The 13,298-nt window shown below is 47.8% G+C and overlaps 1 long non-coding RNA gene across 1 annotated transcript in view; it reads left to right on the top strand.

Annotated features, from left to right (window-relative positions):
- LOC140407880 (uncharacterized) overlaps nucleotides 1-12,355 on the top strand; it is a 35,192-nt gene extending 22,837 nt beyond the window's left edge. The window contains exons 2-3 of the long non-coding RNA XR_011939854.1: nucleotides 10,830-10,868; nucleotides 11,273-12,355. This is a non-coding gene — a long non-coding RNA (uncharacterized lncRNA). The remainder of the gene's footprint in view (nucleotides 1-10,829; nucleotides 10,869-11,272) is intronic.
- The last annotated feature ends 943 nt before the right edge of the window (nucleotides 12,356-13,298 follow it).

Here is a 13,298-nt window from a genome sequence, read left to right as displayed (position 1 = left end):
TTGTGTTAAAAAACTTTAATAAATATATTTTTTAAAAAGAAGAATTTGACACAGGGCTAGAAGCAGGGTCGGGCAACCCACCCCGCTCCCCCGGTACCACACATCAAAACCAATATTAAATGTAAACGGTAATGCATAATAAATTAAGGCCGCCCTGTTCCCGGAGTGCACCGGTGGAGGAATACCATCAAAGAAAAAAAATGGACAATCCTGAATTTGGCAGGAATGTAGGCGACGGTGCTCATATCATATACCCGTGTCAGGATAAAAGGCAAGAACGCAAAATCAGGAGTATAATCTCAATGGAACAAAGTGCAGGATTAATGATCTGTAGGATAATAATCCACAAATCTTGAAAAGGCCAAAGCCATGACAAGATCATCGAGCAACATCCAGGATCCATCCAGAGTTTCGCTGAAGCCTTTGCACCTCTGCCATGTTGTTGTCCCAAAGTCCCGTAAAAGAGAATCCTAGGCCCCAGCGGGGTAGCGAAGACCCGTCTCATCCGGTCACCTCCATCCCTTTTCGACAAACAGAGGACAAGACAACATATGATCAGTAGTCAGGGTCTTCAAACGACCCCAGGCCTCGAAGATCAAATACAACGTGCTCCATTGAACTTGAAACACCCAGCCTTCAAATAGAGATAGTAGCCAATTCAATTTGGCTGGGAATTCATCCCCAGCTCCCCTCGGGAGACCAGGCACGCGGGTACTCCTTCACTGGCACCATCTCCCCGAATTGACCAGGATGTTTGACATGCCGTGCAGCAGGATATTCAAGGGACTGGTTCACTCCTGAAGTGACTGCACCTTTGAGATGCAGGCTCTAACCTCTCAGTGCAAATTGCAAATTAAACGTTCAAAGAATCCAGATGGAGTTTGTTATGGATATAAAGATTTGAATTTTTATCATCTATTTATGCATGGTTTTCAGTCGTCGTTAGTTTTGTGTGGCGCAGGCTATGTAACAATGTTAGGGGGAAATCCGCAATTGAGTGGAGATATAGTAGGTCTGTTTTTATACTATTGTGCTTTCAGGTCTGGGCTTGGTGATGTATGTTGTTATTCTAATAGCTGGTTTACAAAAGCCAGTCTTTGTTCTGCATTAAAGCCAGCCAGGCCTCATTGAAACATTTGTTGAAGAGCATTCCTAAAAGCCTGCCTTGAACTCTAGTAACCTTGCTCTCCCGATGGGGAATATCTACGTACTAAATCTGGCGATTGGAGCTCTTTAACAGCTCCTTGACCAGGCAGAGGTGTATTTGGCATCTTTTTGCTTTTTTATCACTTTGTCTCACAGGCTTTGTAGAAGCAAGATTGAGGGTCTAAAAAAAAATCTAATTTTGTGATTTATGGATATTGTTATGAGTTTGTTATTTGTAAAATTCTTGAAAATTGTTTTTGTGTCCCGCATATAACATGATCCATAATCGGTAAAATCCACATACAACATTAATACAAAAGCAAAATACTTTGGATACTGGAACTCTGTTTCCAGGACTTTCTGGGTTTTTCATTCAGCAGGTCTGGAAGAGAGGAAGATGAAAACAGAGTTTTGGCCATAATATTCTCAATTCCAGGACTGGAACGGAAAGCGGTTTGCAATCCTGTGTAGGCATGTGGTGGGACCCTGGCTGGCATATTATTGGTGGTGACCAATTAAGAGGCACCTGCTCCCATCCAATTGAAGGCAGCGGCCCAACTCTTGAGGTTCTGGCCCAATGCGTAGGCCAATTGGAAGCCTTGACAGTGTCACCAATAGAAGTGGCTGTTACTGAGGCTACAGGAAGAAGAGGGTGCCTTCATGTTGAGGTGCCTCGCAGGTGAGCCCTGACGATTTGGAGGTGTGAACCCTCCAGTGGTGTCAGTGCTATGGGGTTGGCCTTTGCCACTGGAGGTAGGGTGGGCCCGAATGGGAGGCCACCATTGTTTATCCGGTGAGGTCCCCACATGACAAGCTCTGGTAAAAATGCTGGTAAGTGTGGGACGTGATCCTTAATTGACCTATTAGTTGGTTTAATTGCCTGGCTCTGGTCAGCATGCGGCTGCACCACTGTCTCTCCCACCATTTCAGAATATCCTGAGAGAGCAGGAAGATGTTGGGCTCCCCACCCAACACCATTTTGTCTTGAGGCTTCCCACGTCCTAGCCCTTCTTCAGTTGGCCAGCAAAATCCCAACCAATGTTTCAGGTCTGTAACCATTCATCAGAACTGGGAAAAGTTTAGAAATGTAATAGGTTTTGAGCAAGTAAAACGGGGAAGGCTGCAAAGAAGGGTAACAGGGAAGGTCTGGTATGATGGAGGGTAAGAGAGTTTAAATGACAAAGTTTTGCTGGTTTGCATTTCTCTCATTCTCTTTCATTTCCATTGCTTTGTGTTTGGATACCAGGTATCCTCATAAATTCACACCTCCTCTAGACATATATTTTGTTTATTTACTTGTCCCATTAACACTTCTTTTGGCTTTGCACCATGAAACCATAATCTTACAATATGTGCTGCCAGATTGATGTTCTTTGTCATAATCTTGGTTGTGTGGGTTTAGCTCAGTTGGCTAGATAGCTGGTTTTGATGCAGAGCTAGGCCAACAGTGAGGGTTCAATTCCCGTACTGACTGAAGTTATTCACCTGAGGTGTGGTGATCCTCAGGTTAAATCACCGGGAAAGCAGCCGATGATCCTCTGGAACTGTGACCACATAATGAGTGTTGTCAGTTAAGATGCCATTTGTAAAAGTAAGAGCTGTGAATCTGAATTTGAGTCACTTCTTACCAGATCCAACTCATTCAAGTGAGCAAAGCAGGCAATGCCTGCTAACCTAATGCCAAAAAGAAATCTTGTCCTTGTTTGACTCCTTTTTAAATAATGAACATGCCAGTTTTGATCTCTGTGATAAAGGTGTTAAGGTCAAGGCTTCCACTAATTTCCTTTGGAGGTTTTGTAACCCTAGGCAATTGGCAATTTATTGAATTATCCTATTAAACTCTCAAAACTGCTGCAGTCTCGTCTCCCTCTCTCTCTTTCTCCCCCCCCCCATCCCCCTTCATCAGATCCCTCTACATGCCTCCAGCATTCTCCCTCCACCTGGACCCATCCCTCCAGCTGATCACCTGCTGTTGATCTTTACATTGAGAACTGTTGGTGTGACATCGACCATCTTAATTTCTCTGCTCCTCTCACCCACTAACCTGTCTCCTTCTGACCTTGCTGCATTCTGTTCTCCAGGTCCAACCCTGGCTTTGGCATCAGACCTGCCAACAAGAGGGGCTGTTGTCTGGCATACTGGTCTCTATGACACAGAGGCTAAGTGCAAACTCTAGGACACTTCCTCCTCTGCCATTCGGACCGTGACCCCACCACTGAGTATCAAGCCATTGTTTGCAGGATTGTCACTGACCTCATCTTTGGATATCTTCCCTCCACAGCCTCCAACCTCATAGTTCCCCAAATCTGGACAGTCTTCTTCTACTTTGTCTCCAAAATCCACCAACAGGACTGTCCTGCTAGGTCTATTGTGTCCGCCTGTTCCTGCCTCATTGAACTTTTTCTTCCTATCCTTTTCTTTTAAAAGGGTATTTGTAGTTTTTACAATAATAACAGCAACATAAACATGGCACATAAAACAATTCCAACCATATCCCGTTCTTCGCATCCCTAACAGTAAGACAATAGCCTAGGCCCCCCTCCCCCAGATTTCTGCTTCTGCTGACATTTTATCAGAACCTCCCCAATCCGGCTGATCACGTGGAATGTGAGAGGCCTAAATGGGCCGGTTAAGAGGGCCCGAGTGTTCGCGCACCTAAAGGGACTGAAGGCAGCTGTGGCCATGCTTCAGGAGACACATCTGAAGGTGGCAGAGTTGCGTGGTAGGTTGCAGGGGACGGAGGTGGTACTGGTGAATGTATATGCCCCGAACTGGGACGATGCTGGATTCATGAAACGGATGTTGGGGCGTATTCCAGACCTGGAGGTCGGGAGCTTGATAATGGGGGGGATTTTAATACGGTACTGGACCCAGCATTAGATCGCGCTAGATCTAGGATGGGGAAGAGGCCACCTGCAGCCAAGGTGCTTAGGGGGTTCATGGACCAGATGGGGGGAGTAGATCTGTGGAGATTTGCCAGGCCTTTGGCCAGAGAATTTTCTTTTTTCTCCCACGTCCATAAGGCCTACTCCCGGATGGATTTTTTTTTGTTCTGGGCAGGGCATTTATCCCGAAAGTGGAGGGAACGGAGTGTTCGGCCATAGCCATTTCAGACCATACACCGCATTGGGTGGAGCTAGAGCTGGGGAGGAGAGGGACCAAAGCCCGTTGTGGAGGTTGGATGTGGGACTGCTGGCAGACGAGGAAGTGTGCGGGACGGTGCGGGGGTGTATCGAAAGGTATCTGGAGGCCAATGACAACGGGGAGGTGCAGGTGGGAGTAGTATGGGAAGCGCTGAAGGCGGTGGTCGGGGGACAGTTAATCTCCATCAGGGCTCATAGGGTGAAGAGAGAGGGCAGGGAAAGGGAGAGGTTAGTGGGGGAGATTCTAAGGGTGGACAGGAGCTATGCAGAGTCTCCAGATGAGGGACCACTCAGGGAGAGACAAAGTCTCCAGACGGAGTTCGACCTGTTCACCACAGGGAAGGCAGAGGCACAGTGGAGGAAGGCACAGGGAGCGATTATATGAATATGGGGAGAAGGCGAGTCGGATGCTGGCACATCAGCTCCGTAAGAGGACGGCAGCGAGGGAAATAGGCGGAATCAAAGATGACAGGGGAACTACGGTGTGGAGTGCGGGGAAAGTGAATGAGGCTTTTAAGGCCTTTTATGAGGAGCTGTATAGGTCCCAGCCCCCAGGGGGAAAAGAGGGGATGCGGCGATTCTTGAACCAATTGAGGTTCCCAAGGATGGAGGAGCAGGAGGAGGCTGGTTTGGGGGCGCCAATTGGGGTGGAGGAGCTGGTCAAAGGACTGGGGAACATGCAGGCAGGGAAGGCCCCGGGGCCGGATGGGTCCCCGGTGGAGTTTTATAGGAAGTATGTAGACCTGTTAGCCCCGTTGCTGGTAAGGACCTTCAATGAAGCAAGGGAGGGGGGGACTCTGCCCCCGACAATGTCGGAGGCGACGATCTCTTTGATCTTGAAGCGGGATAAGGACCCACTGCAATGTGGGTCGTATAGACCGATCTCGCTCCTTAACGTAGATGCTAAGTTGCTGGCAAAACTGTTGGCCATGAGGATTGAGGACTGTGTCCCGGGGGTGATTCACGAGGACCAGACGGGATTCGTAAAGGGTAGGCAGTTAAACACTAATGTGTGAAGGCTCCTGAATGTGATAATGATGCCATCGGTGGAGGGAGGAGCGGAGATAGTGACAGCCATGGGCACGGAGAAGGCCTTTGATAGAGTGGGAGTATCTCTGGGAAGTGTTGAGGAGGTTTGGGTTCAGGGGAGGGTTTATTAGTTGGGTTAAGCTCCTGTATAAAGCCCCGGTGGCGAGTGTGGTCACGAACCGGCGGAGGTCGGAGTATTTCCGGCTGTATCGAGGGACGAGGCAGGGGTGCCCCCTGTCCCCTCTGCTGTTCGCATTAGCAATTGAACCTTTGGCCATGGCGTTAAGGGAGTCGGGGAAATGGAAGGGGGTGCTTCGAGGGGGAGAGGAACATAGTGTCGCTGTACGCAGACGACCTGTTGCTGTATGTGACGGATCCAGTGGAGGGGATGGTTGAGGTAATGCAGACCCTACGGGAGTTTGGAGACTTTTCGGGCTATAAGCTCAACGTGGGAAAGAGTGAGCTCTTTGTGATCCAGCCGGGGGACCAGGGAAGAGGGATAGACGACCTACCGTTGAGGAGGGTGGAAAGGAGCTTTCGATACTTGGGGATTCAGGTAGCTAGGAGCTGGGGGGCACTGCACAAACTTAATTTGACGTGGCTGGTGGAACAGATGGAGGAGGATTTTAAATGATGGGACATGTTGCCACTCTCGCTGGCGGGTAGGGTACAGTCGGTTAAAATGGTGGTCCTCCCGAGGTTTCTTTTTGTATTCCAATGCCTCCCAATTGTGATTACTAAGGCCTTCTTTAAGAGGGTAAGCAGGAGCATCATGGGATTTGTGCGGGCGAGCAAGACCCCGAGGGTAAGGAGGGGGTTCCTGGAGCGTAGCAGAGATAGAGGAGGGTTGGCGCTGCCGAATTTGGGTGGTTACTATTGGGCAGCCAACGTGGCAATGATCCGTAAGTGGGTGATGGCGGGAGAGGGGGTGGCATGGAAGAGGTTGGAGATGGCGTCCTGCAAAGGAACGAGCCTGGGGGCGCTGGTGACGGCACCGCTGCCGCTCTCGCCGACAAGGTACACCACGAGCCCGGTGGTGGCGGCAACGTTAAAGATCTGGGGGCAGTGGAGACGGCACAGGGGTGCGACGGGAGCTTCGGTGTGGGCCCCGATCAGAGACAACCATCGGTTTGTCCCAGGAAGGATGGACGGGGGGTTTCAGAGCTGGCATCGGGCAGGGATTAGAAGATTGGGGGACCTGTTCATTGACGGGACGTTTGCGAGCTTAGGAGCGCTGGAGGAGAAGTTTGGACTACCCCTGGGAAACGCTTTCAGGTACATGCAGGTGAGGGCGTTTGTGAGGCGGCAGGTGAGAGAATTTCCGCTACTCCCAGCACAGGGGGTTCAAGATAGGATGATTTTGGGCATATGGGCTGGAGAGGGCAAGGTGTCGGCGATATACCAGGAGATGAAAGAAGAGGGGGAGGCTTTGGTAGAGGAGCTGAAGGGTAAATGGGAGGAGGAGTTGGGGGAGGAGATTGAGGAGGGGCTAGGGCTGATGCCCTAAGTAGGGTTAATTCCTCTTCCTCGTGTGCTAGGCTTAGCCTGATACAATTTAAGGTGGTTCATAGAGTGCATATGACGGGGGCGAGGCTGAGTAGGTTCTTTGGGGTGGAGGACAGATGTGGGAGGTGCTCAGGAAGTCTGGCGAACCATGTCCATATATTTTGGTCATGCCCGGCACTGGAGGGGTTCTGGAGGGGAGTTGCGGGAACAGTATCTAAGGTGGTGAAAGTCCGGGTCAAGCCAAGCTGGGGGCTAGCACTATTTGGAGTAGTGGATGAGCCGGGAGTGCAGGAGGCGAAAGAAGCCGGCATTCTGGCCTTTGCGTCCCTAGTAGCCCGGCGAAGGATCTTGCTAATGTGGAAGGAGGCGAAACCCCCCAGCGTGGAGGCCTGGATAAATGATATGGCTGGGTTTATCACGTTGGAAAGGATGAAGTTTGCCTTGAGAGGGTCTGTGCAGGGGTTCTGCAGGCGGTGGCAACCATTCCTAGACCATCTCGCGGAGCGTTAGATGAAGGTCGGACAGCAGCAGCAACCCAAGGGTTGGGAGGGGAGGGGACATCGTTCGTGGGGGGGGGAGGGGGGTTTCTCTGGGGGGCATTTGAGAAAGACAACACATAAATGATCTGGAAACTGACATGTACGGGATGAACCCAATGTACAAAGTTCTGTATCTTATTGACTTGCCATGTTTGCCATGGGGGGGGGGGGGTTGTTTGTAAGGTGGAAAATATTGTTGAAAATTTCTTAATAAAAACATATTTAAAAAAAAAAAAGGAGTGGAGAACAAAATGGTGCAAAGCTCTGTTTCTGGACTGACCAAACTAAATAAAGAAATGATGAACAACAAATTGAGGTTAGTAATACAGATATTCTAGTTACTTTGCAGTGGTGGGCAAAATAAGTTGGATATGTTGAGAAAAAGATCATTGATAAATAGCTGAAATGGTGAGAAGAAATTGCTACTAGCCACTATCTTAGATCCTAGTTTAATGATTTCAAAATATGATCAGTAGTATTTTTTAAAATGTGTGTATGGGATGTGGTGGCCCCTGGCTGTGCGAGCATTTATTGCTCTGAGTCAATCACATTGCTGTGGTTCTGGAGTCAGACTAGGTAACGACTGAAGACTTCCTTCTCTAAAGAACATTAGTAAATCTGACAGGATTTTTCAGCAATCGACAGTGGCATCATAGTTGTCATTAGTCAGTATGCAGGTACAGCATGAAATTATAAAAGGAAAATAGAATGTTAGCGTTTATTGCAAAAGGACTGGAGTATAAAAGTAGAGAAGTGTTGTTGCAATTGTCGAGGGTACAGGTGAGACCACATCTGGAGTATTGTGTCTAGATTTGGTCTCCTTATTTGATTGACTCCAGGGATAAAGAGGTTGACGTATGAGGAGCGATTTAACAGTTTGGCTATATACCCGCGGAGTTTAGAAGGATGAGAGGGGATCTGATGGAGGTATACAAGATACTAGAAGGGATAGTAAAGTAAACGTAGACCAAATGTTCCCCCTTGTGGGGAAATCTAGAACGAGAGGTCATATATAGGTTGAGAGGTGGTAGATTTGGAACTGAGATGAGGAGGAACTACTTCTCGCAGAGGGTGGTGAATTTGTGGAACTTGCTGCCCATTGTGCAGTGCAATTGCAGTCATTAAATGGCTTCAAGAAGGAGATAGATACATTTCTGATTTTTAATAACGGGTTCAAGGGATACGGGCACACTTCCGGTGACGGCGGGCGGGCGGCAGCCGCGCGTTGGAGGGCTCCCGTTCGGGAACGGCATTGTCGGGGGTTAACGCCCGGTCCTAGGGCCAGCGAAGGCAGTAAAAGTCGGGAGACAGCACAGAGGAGGGGAATGTCAAAGACCAGCAAAAAAACGGCCGTGAAAAAAGCGTCTGAAAGTCTGTCGGGGAGTGGAAAGGTCACCGCGGGGTCAGTAAAGAAAATGGAGGCTGGAGCACCAGGGGAGGCCGCATTGCTAACGGCTGAAGAAATAACTAAGGTGATGGCTGCGGAATTCGAAAGGCAGTTTGCAAAATGCATGGAGACGGTGAGGAAGGAGATGAGGGAGGTTTTGAGTGCGCTGGTGGAGGAGGCAATTTCCCGGTGATGGCGATGGCGAGCGCAGTGGCGGAGGTGCGAGAGCAAGGGGAGGCGCTGAAGGAAGTGGAGGAGACGTTATTGCAGCACGGTGATCAACTTGCCTCGATGGGGAAGGAAATGTGGAAGGTGATGGACATTAACAAGGATCTGCGAGGAAAAATGGAAGACCTGGAAAACAGATCCAGGCGACATGAGGATTGTGGGGCTGCCCGAAGGAGTTGAAGGACCGAAGCCGACTGAGTATTTTGCCGCGATGCTGGCAAAACTATTGGGGGAGGGGGAGGATCCCTCCCGATATGAACTGGATCGGGCTCATCGATCGTGGAGGCCTGTGCCAAAGGCGGTGAGCCGCCAAGGGCAGTGACTCTGTGCTATCGTAGGTACAGTGTGAAGGAGAAGGTCCTGAGCTGGGCCAAGCAGAAGCGGGTGGTGCAGTGGGCTGGAGCTGGTATACGTGTATACCAGGACTTTATGGTGGTGCTGGCGAGGAGGCGGGCTGCCTTCAACCTGGTGAAGAGGGCACTGTACATTAGCAAGGTGCAGTGTGGCATTGTATATCCAGCGAAGCTGAGGGTGACTTATTAGCTCAGGGACTTTTTTTTTGGAACGGCGGACGCAACGGAGGAGTTTGCGAAGGCAGAAGGACTGTGGCAGAACTGACAAATTAAGAAATGGCCATGTGCCGATGTAACCTCATGACTGTATTTTCTTTTTTGTTTCACTGCGTGCGGGTATAGGGGCTAAAGGAGCCAATGTTGTATATATTTGGACAAGGGATGGGACTTTCACTCGAAATGAGGGCTCTTTGGGGTGTAGTTGAATATGCGGGGTATGTGTGCTAAAAGGGGATCTCTGGGCTTTCCTAGGGCCGGGAAAGGGACCCAGGCTGGGGCCTCCACACTGGCCGGTTTAAGCGAGTGAGGTGGGGGGGGAGGGGCTGCGGCCATCGGAGCCTGGCAGAACAGGGTCCGAGTGGTCTAGCCGGGGTGGAAAGTTGGGGGGAAGGAACCGAGGTTGGGAGGAGGAATTTTACAAGAGGCAGTGGACGGGAGGAGCTGGAGACTTGGGGTGGGGGGGGTGGGGGGTGGTGGGGGGGTGGGGGGTGGTGGGGGGGTGGGGGGGTGGGGGGGGTGGGGGGGGGTGTACAACTCTTGGGTATCATGTACGGTACTCTTTCAGAGGCTGGATGGCGGTGAGTGGACTCTATAGGTCAATGGTGACCATGGGCGGTCCCGGACTCCTTTTTCTTTTTCTCCTTTGTTTTTTGTTTCCACCGTGGGAGGGTTTGGTTTATTGGATGCATATATTGACAGGTGGGCCGTTGTTTGGGGTGGTGGGAGGATGGGATCATTGGTATTGTTAAGGGGATTGATTTTGTATTTGTTACCATTTACTGTTTGTGGGTTTTTGAAGGAAAATGTGAAAATGTAGAATAACAAAATATTTTTTTAAAAAAGGGATACGGGCAATTGAGACCAGGAAGATATCGGCCATGATCTGATTGAATGGCGGAGCTGGCTCGAAGGGCTGAATTGTCTACTTCTGCTCCTAATTCCTATTAGACTTTTAATTACAGATTTTTATTGAATTCAAATTTCACCATCTGCCGTGGTGGGATTCGAACCCAGGTCCCTAAAGCATTATCCTGGGTCTCTGGACATTACCACTGTGCCACCGCCTCCAACTCACAATTCTGTGCTTGTGCTGTGTACTTTCTTCTATCCCCTATTCCCAAAACAGATAATGGTGTTTACACAACATTATGCTGTAAAGATGTAATTGCTTAAGTGTAGAATGCTTGGTCCTCTGCTGTCCTTGGGCTTCTCATGTTTGTGCACTTATACAATATATGCAGCATTTAATACGTGCTAATTTTAAAAACTATTCTTGTAGGGAGAAGCTTGAAGGATACATGCAGAGTGCAAAATGATGGTAAGTCTGCAAGAAATGCTTTCACATATGTATTTGGGAAGATTTGTATAGATCCACTTAGAATAAAAAGATTTGCTCTGATTCTGTCTGAAATAGTAATACTGACTAGACAATCTTGTGTAGTAGTATGCAGATCACTTCTCTTGCATGGCTTTATAGAACAGCATGTGAACATCAATATAATGGGAAACGAGACCAGCTAATTGTGTAAAGTAGCTATGTTTCAATCATTGACAAAATTGTGGTGAAATGAGATCCCACTGTCACTTCATGATTGAAATAGAAGAAACTGGAAATCACCCAATTGATGTATAATATTCTGAACTCAATTTCTCTTGAAGTTTCAAATTGCGATTGTTAGAATATTCCACATTTGCATTCTGATACTAACATGTCTCCTAAAGGTCGGAGGAAATAGCGGAGAGTCTGACCATCATTTTCCAATCCTCACTGAGTGCATGTGCCGCAGAATTGGAGGTAATGTTGTATCTTTGTTTAAAAAAGGAGCAAGTGATAGACCAAATAATTACAGACCGGTCAGTCTGACCTTGATAGTGGGCGGATTATTGGAATTCTGAGGGACAGGATGAACAATCAGTTAGAAAGGCATGGATTAATCAAGGACGGGCATCATGGATTTATTAAGTATTTGTCTGACAAATTTGATAGATTTTTTTTCAGGAAGTAACGAGAATTGATGAGCATAATGCAGTTGATGTCGTCTACATTGATTTTAGCGAGGCTTTTGACAAGGTTCCACATGGCAGACTGGTTAAAAAAAATAAAAGCCCATGTGACCCAGGGGAATGTAGCAAGCTGGAAACAAAATTGGCTTCGTGGCAGGAAAACACAAAGGGTAATTGTCGATGGGTGTTTTTACAACTGGGAGACCATTTCCAGTAGGATTCTGCAGGGCTCAGTACTAGGTCCCCTGCTTTTGTGATATATATGAATGATTTGGTTGTAAATGTAAGGGGAATCATTAAGGAGTTTTTCAGGCAACACAAAAATCATGTGGCCCAGCCTCTGCGGTACTTCCTTCAATTTGCGGCATGCCTCCATCAGACCCTCCCCTCAAGGTTTCATTCTCGCTGCATTCACTTTCATGTTTTGGGTCTCGGTTCTGGAATGAAACTTCTGACCTCTCCAGTTGAAGCTGTTGGTCCTGACTATTTCCAAAAGGGTTCTCGACCTTTCAGAGCATGCCAAATTTAACCTTTAGGTTGGTTTGTTATGCAAAGTCAGGATACGGTTATTGTTCTTGCTGTTGGTATTTTCATTGGACTTCAGATGCTGCTGTACAGAGTGAAATAGTAAAGGAATATTGTTGCTGCAGACTGCACTCTGAGCAGCTCCAACACTTTTCATTTGGTCATTTGGAGCAACCCCCAGCCAAACATCCTTCCTGAATTTATGTGCTGGCTCCTTTTGTTCTTGCATTTGCCGTTGTTTGTGATCAGCAATCTTTTATTCTTGTTGACCATTGATGCATGAAGGGAGTCAGCAGCTCTTTTCCCAAATTGAATGCTTTTTTTCAATGAACTCGAGAGTTTCCTTATGATCAGGCGGTACGATATGCCTCTATTTCTTGTTCCTCTATAGTTTAGAATTTACAAAGCTAACACGTAAATACATTACGGTCATCCTCGTCAAATTTTCCAGTATACTTTTGACTTTCATTTTTGTCAAAACATTCATCTGCATCTTCCATGAACTCTTCATCCTTTGTTTCGCTATCCTGAACCAGATATGTTATGTTACAGTATGCTGAGCTTTTGTCGTCTTGGTCCCAGCACTGCTAGCCTGAGCCATGGCCACAGCTGCTTTTAGATTTAGTTTTTTGAGCAGCTGCTTTGTTCCTGTAGGCTTTTGGTTGGGCTTGCTTTGGACTCCGACATGGGATTCACCTCGGCACAGTTTAGTTTGATTCTCTCCAGCCAGAATCTCCGCATTAGGGCTGAATAGTTACCGTTAACAGTGTGTAGGGACAAGACTGCGGTCTGTCGGTTTTGATGCATAGTCACATCAATATGGCCCCTCGACGGCACTAGCGTTACCTGAGGGTTTTAAGGCAATATCGTAGAGTCATAGAATCCCTACAATGCATAAAGAGGCTGTTATAACCTGTCTGCTTACCACTGGCTGTGGACTAATGGCAATCCCACAATCCTTAGGGAATATGAGCTTCCCCAATGAGGGGGGGGGGGGGGGGGGTGGAGAAATCATTAGCAGACTCCCTGCATAAATAGAGCTGGCCAGTTTGGAACCAGCTAGAGAGGAGTGAGCAGCAAGGGAGTTACTGCTACTGTTGTGTGTGTGTGTGTGTGTATATGTATATATATATATATATATATATATATATATATATATATATATATATATATATATGTGTTATTGTAAATAAATGTTATTTCTTTCTATCCTACAACT

The sequence above is a fragment of the Scyliorhinus torazame genome, chromosome 2, assembly GCF_047496885.1.
Source record: "Scyliorhinus torazame isolate Kashiwa2021f chromosome 2, sScyTor2.1, whole genome shotgun sequence".
Classification (NCBI taxonomy): Eukaryota; Metazoa; Chordata; class Chondrichthyes; order Carcharhiniformes; family Scyliorhinidae; genus Scyliorhinus; species Scyliorhinus torazame.
The sequence above is the reverse complement of the archived record's forward strand: the minus strand, read 5'-3'. Positions and strand labels throughout refer to the sequence as shown.